This window comes from Palaemon carinicauda, chromosome 25, assembly GCF_036898095.1.
Source record: "Palaemon carinicauda isolate YSFRI2023 chromosome 25, ASM3689809v2, whole genome shotgun sequence".
In the NCBI taxonomy this organism is placed as follows: domain Eukaryota; kingdom Metazoa; phylum Arthropoda; class Malacostraca; order Decapoda; family Palaemonidae; genus Palaemon; species Palaemon carinicauda.
In genome coordinates, this window is record NC_090749.1 from 53,619,068 (window position 1) to 53,641,307 (window position 22,240).

Sequence of the window (22,240 nt, forward strand, 5' to 3'; positions counted from 1 at the left end):
CTTCCATAACAAGCTATAAGGACTTTAAAGGCCTATCATGAATAGCAGAGGCAAGGAACAGTGACAATAACTTAGAGGCTGGCCACATAAGCATATGATCAGTGCCAAAGGCCAGGTAAGAGACTGATGTCTCGCCAGGTAAATCCTAGAACAGGTGATTAGCCGTTAGGTTCCGATTTCATTTATGGCCTCTCGTGGCATGGTTGGTTTCGACCTGGCCTTTTATTAGAAGGGGCCAGCGTTCGATCCCAAGTGTGAGGTAGAAATTTATTTCTATTTGAACACGATGTTGTGTTGATATTTATCCATATTAACTCATTAGGGGTAATTTGAATGAATTACTAACAATTGTGTCACGTGGTGGGCCGGGAAGTTGGGTAAAACTCGCTGGTAAGAGACTGATGTCTCGCCAGGTAAATCCTAGACCAGCTGATTAGCCGTTAGGTTCCGATATCTTTTATGGCCTCTCGTGGCATGGTTGGTTTCGACCTGGCCTTTCATTAGAAGGGGCCAGCGTTCGATCCCAAGTATGAGGTAGAAATTTATTTCTATTTGAACACGATGTTGTGTTGATATTTATCCATATATATATATATATATATATATATATATATATATATATATATATATATATATATATATATATATATATATATATATATATATATACATATATATATATATATATATATATATATATATATATATATATATATATATATATATATTTCCTGTATAAATAAAACATCACAATATTTTTTCTTCTTCTACAAGTCAAGACTTCTTAACCTCCCTTATCGATATAATGGTCTTCAAATCTGATTACCTATTTTGCTGGTTAAGAAGAAAGAAATAGCATAGCAAATACGTGGATAAGTACACACGTACACATATTTACAAAAGTATACCGAAGATTTTGAATATTTCTTTTACACCACATAAAGTGAATTTTAATATTTTTTGTCACCACATAAGGTAAATTTTAATATTTTTGTCACCACATAAAGTAAATTTTGATATTTTTTGACTCAACATAAAGTAAATTTTAATATTTTTTTATACGACATAAAAGTAAATTTTAATATTTTTTGACACCACATGAAATAAATTTTAGTATTTTTTGTCCCCAAAATAATGTAAATTTTAATATTGTTTATCACCACATGAAGCAAATTTTGATACTTTTGGTTACGACATGAATGTAAATTTAGATATTTTTTGACACCACATAAAGTAAATTTTAATATTTTTTGTCACCACATAAAGTAAATCTTAATAATTTTAGACACCACATAAATCAAATTTTAATACTCTTTGATACCACATAAAAGTAAATTTTAATATTTTTGAGACCACATAAAGTAAATTTTAATGTTTTTTGACACCACATAAAATAAATTTCAATCCTTTTTAACACCCCATAAAGCAAATCTAAAAAAAAATTTGACACTGCGTAAAGTAAATTTGGTTATAATAATTATCGTGAATTTAATATTACTATTACCCCTAGTGTATGCGGCAGTCAAAAATGTTAACATGGATGGAGAATTACATTGGTCTCATTACACAAAAAAAGGAAATAATTAACTAAGTAAAGAGTTTTCGACAAATAAAATGAACAATTGAAATAACTTCTGAGAAAATAAATGTATATAATTGCAAGACTGTTTGCTTGGTAAGTGCTAATGCTTGAAAGTAAGTACCAAAGAAATACTTGCAAAATATTCTTTATCACAAATATGAGAATAAAATTAATCCTTATACAAAGAAATTTAATTCATAACATTTTTAGCTCACAAAAAGAATACTAAAGCTTAATTCATTAGTAATCATAAATGAATACTATTCATTAACTTCATATAGATAAGAAAAGGTTTATTAAGATTTTTTCTTCCACGAAAATAAACATTGGAAATAATGAACAAACAAAGCCAACTTACACCACAGACTCCCTCTGAGATGCACTGAACACGATAAACTTGAAGTATACCTCTTTTCATACACTAGGGACACCTTTGAAGTGGTTCCCCATACAAAGAAAGGCATGAATATAAAAACATTTGGAGAAATCAGCCCAGACAAACCACACACTTACCTCACAAAAGAAAACATTTTCTGGGGGTACCTCTCACTTCATATAAAAGTGGTTCAAAAGAGTTAATCATTCAAGCAAAAGTTCCATAAAGCAGAAACGTGACAACTCAAATCAGTTGAATCGGTGGTACTTCGAAAGTTCAAACTTGCAGCAAATATATTGATGTTTAACAGGCTAAATTAAGTCTCCTTTTTTTATAGGTCATATAGGTAAGATCTATCTTAATGTTGTTACTGTTCTTAAAATTGTTCATATTAATTGACCATTACTTCTCTTGTAGTTTATTTCTTTCGTTATTACCTTTCCTCACTTGGCTATTTTCCCTGCTGGAGCTCTTGAGCTTCTCAAATAATGTTGCAGCTTAGCTAATAATAATAATAATAATAATAATAATAATAATAATAGTAATAATAATAATAATAATAATAATAATAATAATAATATCATTCAGGATTTCTATTCATCTTTCTTAAAATGAAAACATCCCTTTATGATATTGAAATACTCACTATAACATGTCACAGTTCCACAAAACAGTTTGAAGTTTCTTAAATTCTCCAATCTTCGATTCAATCTCTACTTTTCTATGGTTATTCCAAATCTTTTTGACCCATTCCAATCGGAACCGAAGTTCTGCTAATCCTTTAAAATCCCCGTCAATCCTCAAAGAAATCCTTCGGTGTTTTCTATATATGGTTAATCTCTGTTACAGTTCTTCTCAGCTTCTTCGTTTTTTATTAATCCCTTCCAGCGTTCTTTGATCTTTGTCTAGATTACAAATGAATCCTTTAAACTGTTTTGAAATATCTCTCTCAAGTTATTTGAATGTATGTATATGTATATATATATATATATATATATATATATATATATATATATATATATATATATATATATATATATATTTATTTATTTATTTATTTATACATACATACATATATATATATATATATATATATATATATATATATATATATATATATATATATATATATATATATATATATATATATATATATATATATATATATATATATATATTATATCCTTTTCTGAGTGGGGAAAACATAACGTGTGCAAGGGTTTACGCATTGTCATGATCAACAAAGCTGTACCAGTCAGGGTCACCTCTAGTATGATGAATTGATGAGAGCGATCAGTAGAAAATCTCCCACCATCACCAAACTGAAGTGGCCAGGGTGGTGATGAAAACTGGCAAAACCACAGACATGAATAAGGATATGTCAAATGACTCTATCATGTAGTGGGCTAGAAACATGTATTTGTTGCTGTTGTTTGTGTGTATATATATATATATATATATATATATATATATATATATATATATATATATATATATATATATATATATATATATATATATATATATATATATGTATATATATATATATATATATATATATATATATATATATATATATATATATATATATATATTTATATTTATATATACTGTATGTATATATATATATATATATATATATATATATATATATATATATATATATATATATATATATATATATATATAGTATATATATATAATATATATATATATATATATATATATATATATATATATATATATATATATATATATATATATATATAATATATATATATATATTTAAGTATTAATATACAAAAAGATAAATAATAATACCTTCCTTTTATGTCGATGTAGATGACAAAGCATGCACTAAATAATACAATTCAGCTCACCCAAATCATAATTCTATTTGTAATTCACATTAATAAGTTCACTTCCAGTTTGATCTTATTCATCTTGTTTCTCAAATTTTTGAAGCCTTTTGAGTGAAGATCCCTCGTAAAACAAGAAATAAAAACCAAGAACAAACTCAAGTGTCCTTCTATTGACTGCATATCGTAACTTTTTCCTTCAACGAGAGAAAAACACCAATGGAAAAATTATATCCCTAAGTGTTTCCTGCAGCTGACAGGACTAAGGTTATTCGGCTCAACGTAGGACTAACTCCAGACGCCCTTGCTGGCATCTGCAGCATCCCAGGGAAGTAAAAAAAGCTTTAAATCTTATCTCCAAAGCAAAAATAACTGGTTCTTCCTTCAAGCTTTATTTCCTTGAGGCTTAAGCTTCTCATGTCGTATTTCCCGCCAAAACTGGGGAGTGCTGAATCAGCTCTCATTTCCTTTGATGAAATGTGGCTGCTGTTCACAACCGCAGCCTCCAGAGAGCAATTCAAATAAAATATCCCTCTTTGAAATGTCTTCCCTGCCTCGATCTCTTCGCGAAATAAAGTAATTGCATCGCTGGAATTTAATCACAAGTTGCTTAGTTTTCGCGCAGAATGGCATCACTGTGACGTCATATCTTTTTTCTATTACATAACCACAAACATATTCACATATATATGCTCTCGCTGACTTTCTGCGTTCTCCTTTTTATTAACTGCAACATCACTTTAAAAAAATGAGAACAATTTTGTGATGTCATTATTCTGTCCAAGGGTAAAAATAAAGATTTTACATTTCTCTTTTATTGGTTTCAAAAATTTAAGTTTAGAATGAACTATGCCAGGACGTCTTTTTATTATTATTATTATTATTATTATTATTATTATTATTATTATTATTATTATTATTATTATTATTATATACTATAGCGTGTGTTTTACAGTATTTATTTTGTGTCACGCTTTAAAGAAAACAGAAATAATCTCATGGTATGCTCTTACAAATTCACATTAGACTTTGATTACTTAACCAAAACACATCTTATATAGTTTTCCCAATTTTTGTCTTTAGCACCTGACTTTTTTTTAAATATTAGACAAAAAATTTAATTCTATCAATTTCCATAACCCAGATTATAAAATTAATCTCGGGCCTTTTCGTTTAACGACTAATCTGTTCTAATTGTAAAAGATTTCTCATAATTCTCATCACCCTTTGCTTCAAATCTTCCTAGACATTACTCAATTTCCCGTCCGCCTATCATATTCAATGACCGTTTAATAAAGCTCAAGGACAGACTTTCGATAAGGTTGGGGATCTACCTACCTTACTTTACTCATGGGCAACTTTATGTAGCCTTCACAAGAGTAGGGTCTATGAACAGTGTAAGAGTGATAATTTGTTCTCAGAATACTTCTACTCATGGCCAGAGAAGAGGAACTACATTCACTATAAATATTGTCTATAAAGAAGTTTTGTAAATTGTTTCATGTAATGCTCATTTATAACATAAATATACAAGTAAAATCTTATCACATTTTTATTCAAAACATGTATAGGTTTAGGAACAAGATAATAAGTATTGAAAATATCATTTCGTGTAATTTACAAGGGTTCCGCTAGTCATTATATTATTATTATATTATTATTATTATTATTATTATTATTATTATTATTATTATTATTATTATTTCTTGGTAGGAGACCCTCCTTAAAACAGGTGGAGTTAAATACTATGGCTGCATCGGCAGAATTCAATTTCTTGTCCAATTTCTCGATTCTTCGGACAATTCTTTTTTCAGGATTGCTACATTCAGCTTGCAAGTTGGCGAAGCTCATCAGGGTGAAGGATACAAATCAGGTTAAGGCTGGATGTAATTAATACAAGTACAAGTAATACTCAAAAATTACAACAGGTAAAGTCAGGAGTGGGGTTGCGACGCGTTTCGGAACAGCTTGCTCCGTCTTCAAGCGAGAAGTGAGGCTCTGGCTAGATCTGGGTCCTTATATATCCCGGCTCTGGTTCGTAGAGAGGGGCCCTCGAGTTTTGATTGGTCAAGCGTAGGTTGTAAGTTCGGGGTGGTAGATGTACGACGAGCTCGGCTCGGCCTCCCAGGCTGAGAGGTAGGAAGGAATCCTGGATCCTGATTGGTCAGGACGCGCGCCGAGCCAGCCAGAAAGTCAGGCAGGCTTCCTCTCTCGCTCAGTGGGACTGGGCTGAGAGAGGTATCTGAGCTCCCTGATTGGCTGAGGCGCGCGCCGGAGACCGGCTCAAAGTTAGTCAGCCCATTCCTACGCTCAGCAGGCTGAAATTCCGGGCCATGTTCGCCACCAAAATCAGCATTCGGCCAGACGATTTCTCCATTTTGTAGGGGTGTCTGGATCGGGGGTTGTCATCATTCTGGGGGGTCTTGTTCTTGGTTCCTAGCGTTGGTACGTCGACAGGATGGTAGGAGGAACATTTCTTGAGTCGTATTCAACGCTGGTTTCTCGTTCTGGATTAACAAAGCTTCCAAAATTCGTAAGCGCCTGCTGTCCGTGGTGCTGCCGATAAATTTGGTATTGGCGACGATGTCTGCCCGGCTAATTTGGGAGTTATGTCGCTGTAGAGCATGATTTCTGATAGCACCTTGCTGAACGTGGCACGAGATCCTCTTCGAAAGTTTCATGGTAGTCATACCTATGTATTTGCCAGGGCATCCTCGGACTGGGCATTGGTAAGAGTAGACTACATTTGTCTTCTTCAGAGGTTCGTTATCAGGGGGCGCTGGATTGTTCCTCATGATCAAGTTGCGGGTTTTTTCAGTCTGGTAATAGATGATGAGTTTCACTTTCATGGTCTCATCAATGGGTGAAACGTTGTTATTGATGATGTCTTTAATGGGTTTCTCATCCCGCTGATATTCGGCGTGCATGAGGCCTTTGTAGTAAAGTTTGATGTCTCTAGATCCGTTGGTGGAGGTGTCGGACCTATCTGTAGTTCTGTCGGAACCCTGGCTGGCGCTGTCGGACCCTTCCACCAAAGGGGACCCATACCACTTGTCTATAACTGTCCTCACTTCACGCTGGACTTGCTTGTTGCTGTAGCCGTTGTTGATGAGGACCTGTGCGACCCTTTCCAGCTCCTTGTGGGTGTCAGTCCATGTCGAGCAGTGAAACAAGGCCCTACGTACAAAGGCCTTGGTGGTCGAGGCCCTGTAGCGGGAAGGACATTCACTTTCGCCATTTAGACACATGCCAAGATTTGTGGGCTTGGTGTAGACAGTGGTCTGGAATCCTTCGTTGGTGGAAGAAATCAAGACGTCCAGGAACGGGAGGCTGTTGTTAACGCTGTTCTCAAGGGTGAAGTGGAGGACGCTGTTGTCCTCAAAGGTCCTCCTTAGATTTTCGATGGCTTCGGTGGAAGTAGTTTTGATGAAAGTGTCCGTCAATATAACGGAAGTAAACGAGGGGCACTAGAGTTGGGAGAATACCCTCTCCTCTACTACTCCCATGTAGAAGTTAGCAAAGAGTACGCCCAAGGGCGAGCCCATCGCTACACACCATCCTTTTGTAAGTACAAGTGCCCAATGATGAGTAGTAAAGGGGGCCCTTTTAGTGCAAATGGCAAGGAGGGGTCCGAAGGGCTTGCTCTGGGATATTTAATTAAGGAGTCGTCTCGTCCCTGTAGACTCTATCGGCGATAAGGTCGATGGTTTCGTCGACAGGGACATTAGTGAACAAAGATTCGACGTCCATCGATGCTATGACCCCCTCGCCGCGGACGTCCTTGATCCTCTCTAGGAATTCCTACCTCTCAGCCTGGGAGGACGAGCCGAGCTCGTCGTACATCTGCCACCCGAACTTACAACCTCCGCTCGACCAATCAAAATTCGAGGCCCCTCTCTACGAACCAGAGCCGGGATATATAAGGACCCAGATCTAGCCAGAGCCTCACTTCTCGCCTGAAGACGGAGCAAGCTGTTCCGAAACGCGTCGCAACCCACTCCTGACTTTACCTGTTGTAATTTTCAAGTATTACTTGTAATTGTATTAATTACATCCAGCCTTAACCTGATTTGTATCCTTCACCCTGATGAGCTTCGCCAACTTGCTAGCTGAATGCAGCAATCCTGAAAAAAGAATTGTCCGAAGAATCGAGAAATTGGACAAGAAATTTAATTCTGCCGATGCAGCCATAGTATCTAACTCCACCTATTATTATTATTATAATTATTATTATTACTATTATAATTATTATTATTATTATTATTATTATTATTATTATTATTATTATTATTATTATTATTATTATTATTATTATTAGCTAAGCTTCAATCATTTTTGGAAAAGCAGGATGCTATAAGCCCGAGGGCTCAAACAGTGAAAAATAACCCATTTAGGAAAGGATATAAGGAAACAGATAGAATAGTGTGTTTAAGTGTACTCTCAAGCAAGAGAACTCTTCCCCAAGGACAGTGGAAAACCATGGTATAGAGGCTATGGCAGTACCTAGAAATAGAGAACATTGGTTTGATTTTGGAGTGTCCTTCTCCCAGAAGAGCTGTTTACCATAGATAAAGAGTCTCTTCTAACCTTGCCAAGTGGAAAGTACCCAATGAAGATCAAGATCAACTTTACCAGAATCATTTACATTTCAGTCATGAAAAAAATATTGTGATGTGACAGCCTTATACTTTTGTGTAAAGTAAGAAGATCATGTTTTTTGTAACATTTCCATACATGAGAAAAACAATTAATATTTAAAAATTTATAAATATCAACATTTCAACAGTTTTATCTAAAAAATCAATATATTTAGACATCAAATCCTAATATCCAGAAAAGGAGAGTAGGGTGTAAGTTAAAGTGGAGTAAAAAAAAAATACACTTCAATTACCTTGTCCCTTCACATTCCCTATTAAGTGCGCTACTCACTCCTATCCAACAGCCAGAGTCAAATCTAGATATTTGGGGGCCCGCGCGGGGGGGGGGGGGGGGGGGGGGGGGGGGGGGGGGGGGTTTAATAAAAAAAAAAACGGGGCCTTACCATGGTCAGATTGTTGATAATCTTTAATGGATACTCAACATACTTTTGTTTTTCTGATCCTGTTTTGGAGGTCACTATTTCTCCCTTCGGAGGATTCCTACTAGTCCTTTTCTCCCTCCAGAGGAGTTCTAAAAGTACCTTCTTCCCTGCAGAGGCTCTCTGAAGATAATGTTTTTCTTTCTCCCTTCAGAAAACTCTCTGCTGATCTATTCCCCCTTCAGAGGACCTCTGGAAGTTCTTTATCCCAAAAAAAAAAAAAAAAAAAAAAAAAAAAAACACACACCATTACCCTTAAACTACACCGTCCCACTGGTATTTCTATTTATTTTTCCATACTGAGAGTCTTGTGATAAAAGATACCTATCCATTTATTATGCATTCCATAAGTAGGTGTTGAGATGCATCATTGAGAAACGATAAGAAAAAAATCCTGAAACGTTCCACCAACGGATTTCCAAAATAAAAAAGGGGCACTGTTTCTAACTGAAAATGTAAATTAATGTTTTCTTATTCATTACAAAAAGTGGACTTAATATAACCTGAAGACTATTCATTCTTGATACGCGAACTAGAATTTCTCGTTTTTAAAACTAAGCAAATAGTCCCATAAAAGGAATCGAAAATAGGCCTATTACCATTTCGAATTGAAGGATAGGCCTTTAATAATTTTGAATGTGTGTGTGTATTTCCTATATTATATAAACAATAAAGTTTTGTTTGTATCGAAAAGGCCAGTTTATTAAACTTGCATTTTTCTTAAAGAAGACGAAAATTAAGAGAAACATTTAAAACATTTACAAAAGTATATTCATTAGTTAACTAAACACCAAGAATAATTAAGTTATTCATTTCAACTTTTTCATTGTCCATTTAAATTTCATATCAACAGATTCATGTCAATCCAAAACTGAGAGGAAATATTTCATTAACTTTGAAATTGCAAAATGTTTTTAATATATATAAAGTAGAATGTTTTAATTAAAAGCGGTGTATATTGCCCGTTAACTTTACATATAAAACTTACAATATATACAGTAGTATGGCTGGCCAAGGTACCAGCTACCAGTTTGAGATACTACCGCTAAAGGGTTATTGGATCCTTTTGCCTGGCCAGTTATTACTATATTGGATTCCAATCTGGTTAGGGGATAAATTTTTCCTTTTTTATAAGCACACCAAATAGTCTGGTCTATTCTTTTGACATTCTCCTTTTTCCTCACGCACCTGACACCACTAAAATAATTAAACAATTCTTCTCCCCTCAAGGGGTTAACTATTCAGCTGTAATTGTTTAGGGTCCACTTTCCTCTTGGTAAGGGTAGAAGAGACTCTTCGTGTATGGTTATAAAGCTCTCCTACTAGAAGGAAACTCCAAAAATACACTATTGCAGATGCCATAGCATCTGCACCATGGTCTTCCACTGCATGGGGTTGGAGTTCTCTTACTTGGGGGGTACACTCGAGCACACTCATATCCGTTTCTTATTGCATTTTTCTCACTGGCTATTTTTTCCCTGTTGGAACACTTAGGCTTATAGTAGCCTGCTGTTCCAACAAAGGTTGTGGTTTAGGTAGTAATAATAATAACATGTTATATATCTAGTTTTAACGTTTGATAATCGAAAGCAAAAGACAGAACTTCAAGCATCACACAAGAAAAAATTGCTGGGGCTTTTAAAAAGCGACATTGCTTTGCAACTTCTCCTTGAATCCATATTTCACAGGTATAATTATTCATTGCTCTAATGGTTTCTATCCCTTCAACCTCATATATTATTCACCTAACACACACTGGCCACAAGCAATTTTGGACAAAGGGTTGGTCAGGGGGGGGGGGGGGGGAGAGGGGGAGGGAGCTGGAAGGCTTCACACTTTCCGTAGGCCTTTTGTATTCCAGTCGTGTTGAAGCAGTTGTTGGCTCAGCCTATTTTTACGCTTCCTGGAGTTAAGCTGGGCGCAGTTAAATACTTTTATCTTTCTCTTAATTGTTCTAGTCAGTCTCTCTCTCTCTCTCTCTCTCTCTCTCTCTCTCTCTCTCTCTCTCTCTCTCTCTCTCTCTCGACTTTTCCCTTGTAACATTCCCAAGGTCCCTCACTCTTAACAGTCAACAAATTCTACTGAATTAATTTTCCTCGTCGAAATAATTTAATATTGATATAAACTCTCTCTCTCTCCTCTCCTCTCTCTCTCTCTCTCTCTCTCTCTCTCTCTCTCTCTCTCTCTCTCTCTCTCTCTCTCGTTTCTTTTATTTATTACACCCATATTTGTTTCCCATAACATTCTCTTACCAAATTCCTGTCTCTTTCTCGAAGACAAATTTTTCTTCAAGAAAATACAATTGCAAAAGACTTCACACCTTTCTTTTTTCCGAGAGTTCTTTGTATCTGCTTCTTCAATTCACCCGAAAGAGAAGAGACATCACAATTACATGAATGAATATCACTAACACTTAGATTGAAAAGCTCAGAGAGAGAGAGAGAGAGAGAGAGAGAGAGAGAGAGAGAGAGCGAGAGAGAGAGAGAGAGAGAGAGAGAGAGAGAGAGAGAGAGAGAGAGAGAGAGAGAGAGAGAGAGAAGTTTAATACTTGATAAATTTGGAAATTATTTATATTGGCATCATATTGGCGGGTCAGTTGAGAGAAATATTTTGAAAATAGATTTTTTTCTTCCATAATTTGTTACTTGATGTATTTGAAAATCCTTTTATAATATGTCTAAGAAATTTAATCTGATTATATTTTAAGTTGATCAAAACAAGGGTTTAGGAGATTTTTAGATATTTCTCAAATATGAGAACTACATAATTTAACCTAAACAGATGTTCACATCCATCAAGATGTGGACGGCAGCAACATTTCAGAGGAGAAAATAATCGCTGACTGAGCGCCCCCCAGTTAATATTTTCCCCAAAAACTTATGATGCGAGATCCACGAGCCTAGAGGAAATATAGCTGGAGATCCAGCGTTGCTGCTTTGTGAGAAATATCTGTAGGCTTCTCTTCTTCTCCTGAGGTGCCATTGATGCCAGCAGAGATGTGGGAAGTGGGACCTTTATGGGGAAGAGTGCCAGAGTGTCGTCTTAGCCTTAGGAAAAGCTTAAGACTGGCCATTTTTTTTCTGAGAGTCTTTCACTTGTCTGAAGAACAAAATAGGATAGGTAAGTGCCCCCTCAGGAGAGTGCACTTCCGGTTGCCAGATACACAATGACACTTGTTTTCTTCGACTTCGTATTTCACGAAGACTCTTCAATTGAAAAGCTTCAAAAGGAAGAGAAATGAAAGCAAAGAAAATGATGTGGGGTTTTGATGAGATGACTGAAGGAAAGAAATAAGAAAACAGATAGAATAGTGTGCCTGAGTGTACCTTCAAGCCAGACAACGCTAACCCAAGACTAGAGAATAGAAGATCTGATTACCATAGCGAAAGAGTGTCTTCGACCGTAACTAATTTATTATCAAACACAAATGAATATCTTTATTAAAAACTTCAAAATAGGTTCCTGCTTCCATAAAATCGAACACATGAAAGAATCTCACACAAACAAACATTTAAAAATAATGTTCTTCAAACAAACAAACCCAAAGTATACTGCAGACTCCTTCTGATATGCAAACAAATGAAACATTATTATTATTATTATTGTTATTTCCTAGTTGGAAAAGCAGTATGCTTTAAGCCCCATAACCGTCCCAACAGAGAAAATAGCCCAGTGAGGAAAGAAACAAGGAAACAGATAAGTGTTTCGCTCAAAAGTTCATGAAAGCTGAGAGTTGACAAGACACATCTAACACTTCATGACAAGAAAATAACACTTTAGAAACCTATTTATTTTTAAAAATAAAAATATATCTGAAATAATCTCTCACTTACACTTGAAGAAAACATGCTTATCCTCCTTTTAATTTCGGTCTCGTATCCTGGGAAAAACACTTTTACTCATATTCATATTCAAATCTTCTATCATCTTTGTAATTTTTCTCATGAGGAAGTTATATATGTATATATATATATATATATATATATATATATATATATATATATATATATATATATGTGTGTGTGTGTGTGTGTGTGTGTGTGTGTATATATATGTATATATATACATACATATATATATATATATATATATATATATATATATATATTATATATATATATGTATATATATATATATATATATATATATATATATATATATATATATATATATATATATATATATATATATATATATGTGTGTGTGTGTGTGTGTGTGTGTGTGTGTGTGTTTGCACAAAAAGAGAACAGCACAATAGTCACTTCTACATTCATATTATAACTGCTGAATCACTGATGGAATCCAAAGACAGATTCAATTCCAATTCCAATTCATTATGTTTCAACCCAAGGTATCTAACCCTTCCCAAATATTCCGGCTTTTGATTAGCTAATATGTCTACTCTTTTAATCGTCTTTTTTTTTCCACATGACTGAACCTTCTCCGATTCCTCCTCTTATTTTTAATCAACTCTAGTATATCGACAATCCTTTTCATCAAGTTTCATCATCCACATTTGCCTTCCTTCAAGAAGTCATTGGTTTCTAGACTATGTGTATCTGCTACCATCAATGTGACTCATCTTTTCTAATTGTATTACAAATTGACAGCTTCAATAATCCCATTATTACCATTATTCTGCAAGCAATCATTACCCTATCCATTCATGAACTGATTACACTTTTTTTTATTAGAGTTTTTCATTATCATTACTATTTATCATCATCACTACGAGCTAAGCTACAACCCTACTTAGAAAAGCAGGATGCTATAAGCCCAGGGCCTCCAATAGGGAAAATAGCTAGTGAGGAAAGGAAACAAGGAAAACTAAAATGCGTTAAGAACAGAAACAACATTAGGATAAATAATTCCTATATAAACTAAAAATACACTTTTAACAAGAGAAGAGAAAGATAAATAAGATAGAATAGTGTGCCCGAGCGTATCCTCAAACAAGAAAACTGTAACCCGAGACAGTGGAAGACCATGGTACAGAGGCTATGGCACTACCCAAGACTAGAGAACACTGGCTTGATTTTAGAGTGTCCTTCTCCTAGAAGAGCTGCTTACCATAGCTAAATAGTCTCTTCCACCCTTACAAAGCTCAAAGTGGCCACTGAACAATTACAGTACAGTAGTTAACCCCGTGAGAGAAGAAGAATTGTTTGGTAATATCAGTGTTTTTAGATGTATGAGGACAGAGGAGAATACGTAAAGAATAGGTCAGACTATTCGGTGTATGTGTAGGCAAAGGAAAAATGAACCGTAACCAGAGAGAGGGATCCAATGTAGTACTGTCTGGTCACTCAAAGTTAATTTTATTATGAATGTTAGATGGAGGCCCTTGTTAATTGTGTATGTTTGAGTTACGTTAATTTATACATGTAATATGCATTATTTACCCATTAAACACCAATACATGGCTTAGGTAGAAAATGGAAGTTAAATGGACCGACAATTTAATCAGTAAAGTAAACCCATATACTCAAATTTTAAGCTGACACTGAAAGTAGTCCTTCAAACATCTTGCCAAAACCTCACTCTTGGGGGGGGGGGGGGGTGCGCTTTTTAATTTCTCTTCCTTTTGAAGCCTCTCAATTGAAGAGTCATCGTGACATACGAAGTCGAAGAAAAACAGATGGCATTGTGTATCTGGCAACCATGAGTGCACTCTCTTGAGGGGGCACTTACCTATCCTATTTAGTTTCTCAGGCAAGTCAAAGACTCTCAGAAAAAATGGCTAGTCTTGAGCCTTTCCTAACTTTGGGATGACACTGTGGCACTCTTCCCCATGAAGTTCCCACTTCCCACCTCTCTGCTGGCATCAATGGCACCCCAGGAGAAGAAGAAAACCTGCAGATATTTCTGACAAAGCTGCGACGCTCGCTCTCTAGCTATATTTCCTTTAGGCTCGTGGATCTCGCTTCGTAAGTTTTGGGGGAAATATAACCTGGGGAGCTCTCAGTCAGCTGTTATTTTCTCCTCTGAAATGTTGCTGCCGTCCAAAACGAGCAACCGGTTTCAGCCTCCAGCGAGCATTTGAGATAAAATATCTTTTTATTCAAATGTCTTTCATGGCACGTTCTCTCCAGGGAAAAAATTTAATCACATGTTGCTTAGTTTTCGCGCAGAGGAGCAACGCTGCAAATTCCACCAGTCCTTTCTTTTCTTCTTCTCTTGCTGTCCGTGAACACATCTAGGTATATTTTCTCCGTTGACTTTCTTCGCCTTTTATCAAATGTCACATTTTCTCTACTGAAAAATGGCCTCTGGATATCGGCGCTTTCTTCCAGAGTATCCACTAAGGCTTTACGTTCATCTCTGGGCGAATTCATCTATTTCTTTATGGAGAGAACAACTCCATGACGTCATGACATGAGAAGTGAAATGGGGCATTGGTAAATGGTGCAGGCTTTTTAGACGGGAGGGGTCTTTAACGTGATGCTGATGAGGCCTCTATGTAGGCATATGAAGCGTTTAATGCTGTTGAAGTTTCTCTAAACGTTTTCATCCTTATTTTTCTATTCTAAGGATAAATTGTACAGTATTTTTAAGAGATTTTCTCTATGCAATCAGTAAGCAGAGAAGTTAACCAATTAACCCCTCAGCAAAAAAAGTCGAATAGCCTTTTGTCACTTAAGTAGTGAATTATGTATATGGTAGCCACACAACTGCGGTGAGGGTAACCAAGGGTAAAAAGGCTGTGGGATCAGTACCATTCTCCTAAATACTGCTGCTGTATCAGTTAATGCAAAATGAGAAGTTGTATACACAAAATTGAAATAAATGGGCATGGGCAGTGCATATTATGAAAATGTCAGACAATACATGGCCGAAAAGAATACCTAAGTTGGTCCCTAGACATCGCAAAAGAAGTGGGGGAAGGAAGCGAAGACAATATATTTACGAGCTAAGCAAATTTGTGAGTATAGACTGGCACAGAAAGACAAATAGGCAATTGTGGAAGGACATATCGGAAGCTTTTGATCTGCAGTGGACTAGCAACGGCCGATGAGGATGATTTTATATATATATATATATATATATATATATATATATATATATATATATATATATATATATATATATATATATATGTGTGTGTGTGTGTGTGTGCGTGTGTGTGTGTGTATATATGTACACTCACTGTGTGTATGTACATTTATGGTATGTCCTTAGTAGGATGAAAAACATTAAAACAAAATCCTAATCAGAGAGAATATTCCCAATAAAAGAAATAAAAAAAGGTCACGGAAAACCTCCCCATCTAGATACCTTCCCATCTAGATTATAAAGAATGATTCAATCTTCTTCTTTGAGAGATGCGAATGAGAAAGTTTTTTTTTTCCATAAAAAGAAGGATGATTTAAGCCCTACTGAAGAACCCCTTAGTTCTTTGACTTACAAATTCAATTTCCTCTTCATGAGAGAAAATATCTTCAAAAAATGCCATTTAAGAAGGATTCATTTGTTATATTCCTCAAAGTATAGGTCAGACTTCAGGTTATACTTGGCCAAAACGAAGGATTTGTAAGTCTTATTTAGGTAGGAAGGATGTTTCAAAGAATTATATAAGTCATATCACGTTGGATATTATTATTATTATTATTATTATTATTATTATTATTATTATTATTATTATTATTATTATTATTATTATTATTACTAAATAATCAACAACCCTAGTTGGAAGAGTAATATGCTATAAACCCCAAGGCTCCAACAGGGAAAAGTACCCTAGTGAGGAAAGCAAAAAAGAAAATAAATAACCTACAAGTGGAAAAAATGAACAATTGAAATGAAATAAAGTATTTTGTGAATAGTAGCAATATTGAAATATATCCTTCTTATATAAACTATAATAAAAAAAAAAGGTGAAGATTACAAGAAAATGTGTATATTTATAAAAATTTGTAGATTTGTACAATCATCTGTGTACAGCATTCGTTAAACTTGATGAATATGAACATTTGTTTGTATTAGACAATGTAGTCTTCGTGTTTAAGAAAGATCTAAAATAATCTAAAATCCTTGATTTGTTCAACTTGGAATACATTCAGATTAAATTCATTAGACATATTTTGGTGGTATTTTCAAATGCATAAAGTAACAAATTATGAAAAAATATATATATTTTTAAAAAATATTTCTCTGAGATGACCCACCAATGTGACGACACATTTACTCTTTGGCAAATATAAATAATTTCCTGAATCTATAATAAAATTTAGGCTCCTCATAAGTATTCAACTCTCTCTCTCTCTCTCTCTCTCTCTCTCTCTCTCTCTCTCTCTCTCTCTCTCTCTCTCTCTCTCTCTCTTTTTGAGCATCATTATCACAAAATGTCATTGTGAACTCATCTTTGTAATGGTTCGTGATATCCCTTTATGTAATGTTGATGTCTCTTCTCTACCAGGTGAAGAGAAAAAGAAACAGATAAAAAAAATTCTTGAAAGGAGAAAGACGAGAAGAGATTGTGTTGCAAAAGAGAAAGTCTTTTGCAATTGCATTTTCTTGAAGAGAAATTCGTCTTCGAGAAAGAGACAGGAATTGGGTAAGAGAATGTTATGGGAAGCACACCTGAGGGTATCAAATAAAAGAAATGTATATATATATATATATATATATATATATATATATATATATATATATATATATATATATATATATATATATATATATATATATATATATATATATATACATATATACATATATATATATATATATATATATATATATATATATATATATATATATATATATATATATATATATATATATATATATACACGACCAGCAGTATTGTGTACAACCAACTGAAATAACACAATGTTTCGGTTTACATATTAAAACATGAAAAAGAATATCAAATTTTTGCAACGTACTGTAATTTCATTGATTGGTAAAATATAATTGTAATTTTTCACAGTGGGGAATATAAATCACTATAAAAACTTTTATATTATAGTTATATGATTTAGGATCATATAAAGTTTTTGCAACGTTTTTTGTTTATAAGATTATTAAGACAATTCTATTACATAAGGATAATTTCTATTGGAATCTAGAATTATAGGATTTCTGAATTTTTTTCTGAATTATTTCCGCAAGAAAATTATTTTGATGAAAGAATACGTTAATATCCTTCTATTCAAAATGATTAAAGGCCTATTCTTCAATTCGAAATGGTAATAGGCATATTTTCGATTCCTTTAGTGTGCCTTTTTGGTCAGCTTTGAAGGCGAGAAATTCTAGTTTGCGAATCAAGGAATGAATAAAGTCTTCAGATTAAATAATGTCCGGTTTTTGTCAAGAAACAAAAACACTCATTTATATTCCTATGTAGAAACTGTCCCCCTTTTTGATTTCCGATCGTTTCAGGATTTTTTTTTTTTTTTTCCCGTATTGTGTTTTAACACCTACTTTCGAATGCATAATAAATGAATAGATATTGTTTCGCTAGAGGGTCAGTATCGAAAAGGAAAAATGCTATTGGGATGGTGTAACTAATGGGGTTATGGTGGGCTGTTTTTTCAGAGGACATCTGAAGGGAGAAAGGGCGACGGAGAGTCTCTGAAGAGAGACAGGGTTATCAAGAAAGCCGTTAAAGGGAGGCAAGGACTTTCATGGGTCCTCTGAGGGAAAAAAATAACTTGTAAAAGTCCTCAGGGGGAAAAAGACTAGTAGAATTGTTCTGAAGAGAGGAAAGGATCTTCAGAGAGGCTCTGAAGGAAGGAAAGCACTAGAACTCCTCTGAAGGGAGAAAAGGACCTTCAGAGAGGCTCTTAAAGGAGAAAAGTGTTGCTCCAAAGAAAGGAAAGATAGCGGAAGCATATATGTATACATTAAAAATTTCATACAACTCACCATGGTAAGAGACCGGGGTCTTTCTTTATTAATTTCCCCAAATCTCTAGCTTCATCCCCGGCTATCTGGTAGGAATGAGTAGCACAGTCTGTGTGTTAGGGAAAGGTAGTTCGATGTACTACTAATGAGACATGTATTAGGGAATGTGAAAGGATAAGGTAATAGAAGTATAAATGTTTATTTTTACTCCCCTTCAGCTTACACTTACTCTCTCCCTTCCTTAACATTAAGATTTGAAGCCTAAATATATTGATTATTTAGATGAATGTGTTCAATTGTGTCAACATTATAAGTATTCGAGTACTAAGTAGTGTATTTATAGGTATGATTAAGTATCTTATTTTATAAATAATTATAAGATCGTCACATCACAATATTTTCATGATTCTGGTAAAGTTGATCTTGATCTTCATTAGGTACTTTCCACTTGGCAAGGTTATAAGAGACTCTCTAGCTATGGTAAGAAGCTCTTCTGGAAAAAGGGCACTTCAAATTCAAACCATTGTTCTCTAATCTTGGGTAGTGCCATAGCCTATGTACCCTAGTTTACACTGTCCTTGGGTAGAGTTCTATTGCTTGAGGGTACATTCAGACACGCTGTTATATCTGTTTCCTTATTTCCCTTCCTTTCTGGGTTATTTTTCCCTGTTGCAGCCCTTGGTCTTATGGCATCCAGCTTTTTCAACAAGGATTGAAGCTTAGCTAATAATAATAATAATAATAATAATAATAATAATAATAATAATAATAATAATAATAATAATAATAAAATGACGTTATGGCACAGTTCAATCTAAACTTGAAATTTGAAACTGATAAAATAGAAATGTAAAATCTTTATTTTTATCCTTGAACAGAATAATGACATCACAAAGTTTTTCTCATTTCTAAAAGTGATGTTGCAGTTAATAAAGAAAAGAACGCAGGAAGTCAGCGAGAGCAAATATAAGTGAATATGTTCCTGGGTAGCCTATGTAGGAGAAAAAGCGATGACGTCACAATGATGCCACTGTGCGAAAACTAAGCAACTTGTGCCTAAATTCCAGCGTTGCAATTTCTTTATTTCGCGAAGAGACCGAGCCTGGGAAGACATATTAAAGAGTGATATTTTTTCCGAATTGCTCTCTGGAGGCTGAAGTTGGTTGCTCGTTGTGGACAGCAGCCACATTTTAGGAGAGGAAATGAGAGCCAACTCAGCACTCCCCAGTTTGGCGGGAAATACGACATGAGAAGCTCAAGCCTCAAAAAAATAAAGCTTGAAGGAAGAACCAGTGTTTCTGCTATGTGGACAAGATTTAAAGCTTTTTTCCTCCCTAGGGCGCTCCAGATGCCAGCAAGGGCGTCGGGAGTTAGTCCGTCGTTGGGCCGACTAACCTTACAGTCCTGTCAGCTGCCACTTAAGGATGGCATTTTTCCATTGAATTTTTGCTCTCGCTGAAGGAAAAACTAACGATATGCAGTCAATAGAAATCACTTGAGGGTATCAGATGCAAAAAAAAAGCATCTTTTGTTCTTGGTTTTTATCTTTTGTTTCACGAGGGATCTTCAATCGAGAGGCTTCAACAGTTTGAGAAACAAGATGAATAAGAAGAAACTGGAAGTGACCTTGTGTGATTTACAAATGAAATTATAATTTGGATGATGTTAAATGTATTGCTTAGTTTAGTATATAATTTGTCATCTACTTAGACATAGGAGAGGAGTATTATTGTTTATGTTTTTGTATAAAAATAAGATAAACACACGCATGTATACCTTGTATATATATATATATATATATATATATATATATATATATATATATATATATATATATATATATATATATATATATACACACACAACAGCAGCAAATACATTGGTTTTTAGGCCACTGCATGACAAAGACGTCAGACATGTTCTTATCCATGTCTGGGGTTTGGCCAGTTTTCATTGCACGCTCGCCAAAGCAAGCCAACCTATTATGGGTGGCTCTGATTATTATAATGGCGATGCATAAACTCTTTCTTAGGTTTAGGGTATCACTTCTTAGGAAGGAATATATATATATATATATATATATATATATATATATATATATATATATATATATATATATATATATATATATATATATATATATATATATATATTTATATATTGAAAATACATTGTGAGATATATTTCAAAACAGTGTAAAGGATTCCTTTGGAATCTAGACAAAGGATCAAAGAACGCTGGAAGAGATTAATAAAAAAAACGAAGACGGCTGAGAAGAACTGTGACAGAGATTAACCATACATGCAAAGTACTTGAGGATTCCTGTGAGGATTGACGGGGATTTTATAGGATTAGCAGAGCTTCAGTTCCGATTGGAATGGGTCAAAAAAAGAGTTGGAATAACCATAGAAAAGGAGAGATGGAATCCAGGAAATTGTTGAATCTTTTCGAAGGATTGGAGAATTTAAGAAAAGTCGAACTGTCTTCTGGAATTCTGACATATTATAGGGAGTATTTCAATTTGATAAATGGATGTCTTCATTTTAGTAAAGATGTATAGAATTCTTGAACGGTATTAGGCCTGTGTTATTATCATTATTATTATTATTATTATTATTATTATTATTATTATTATTATTATTATTATTATTATCATATCTATAATAATAATATTAATAATAATAATAATAATTATTATTATTATCATTATTATTATTATTATTATTAATCTTATTTATTATTATTATTATTATTATTATTATTATTATTATTATTATTATTATTATTATTATTATTATTATTATTATTAGTTCGAAAACCAATATGCTACAAGCCCAGGTAAGGTTAAGAAATAAGGAAACAGATGGAATATTGTTCCTGGTTGTACGCTTAAGAAAAAGAATAATGGAATTCTAGAAAACAGAGTAACAGTATTCCGATATTGTGTTTTTAGAATTTTAAATTAAAGATAAGTTAAGAGTTTTCATTCAGTCTAAGAAGCCTAATAAAACGTTATCTATAATGTAAACACATATAAGTGAAATTATAGCAGTATACTAGAAACATTAGCCGGGATAACTATAATTTAATAAATATCATAGAAATTCTACTAAGGATAACATTATTCTTGGGAAAGAACTATGATTTCTAAAAATAGGTAATGATATCATTAAGATTAAACACACAACATAGGTCAACTTGTCTTTATAATGGAATCTGGGTTATTTGTTTACTTTACGAGTTTATGAAAAGTAAAATGCCAATTTCTCTAAAAAGAAAATTTTTTAATGAGATGGTCCTGCCAGTATTAACTTTGAGCCTTACTAAAGCCTTAGAATATAAGCTAGATACAACTCAAAAATCTATGGAAAGAATAATGATGGGAATAACACTAAGAGACAGGAAAGGAGAAACATGGATACACGAGCAAACTAAAGTAGAGTATATTATAACAAAATGTAAGTAAAAGAAATGGATAAGGGCAGGGCATATAATGA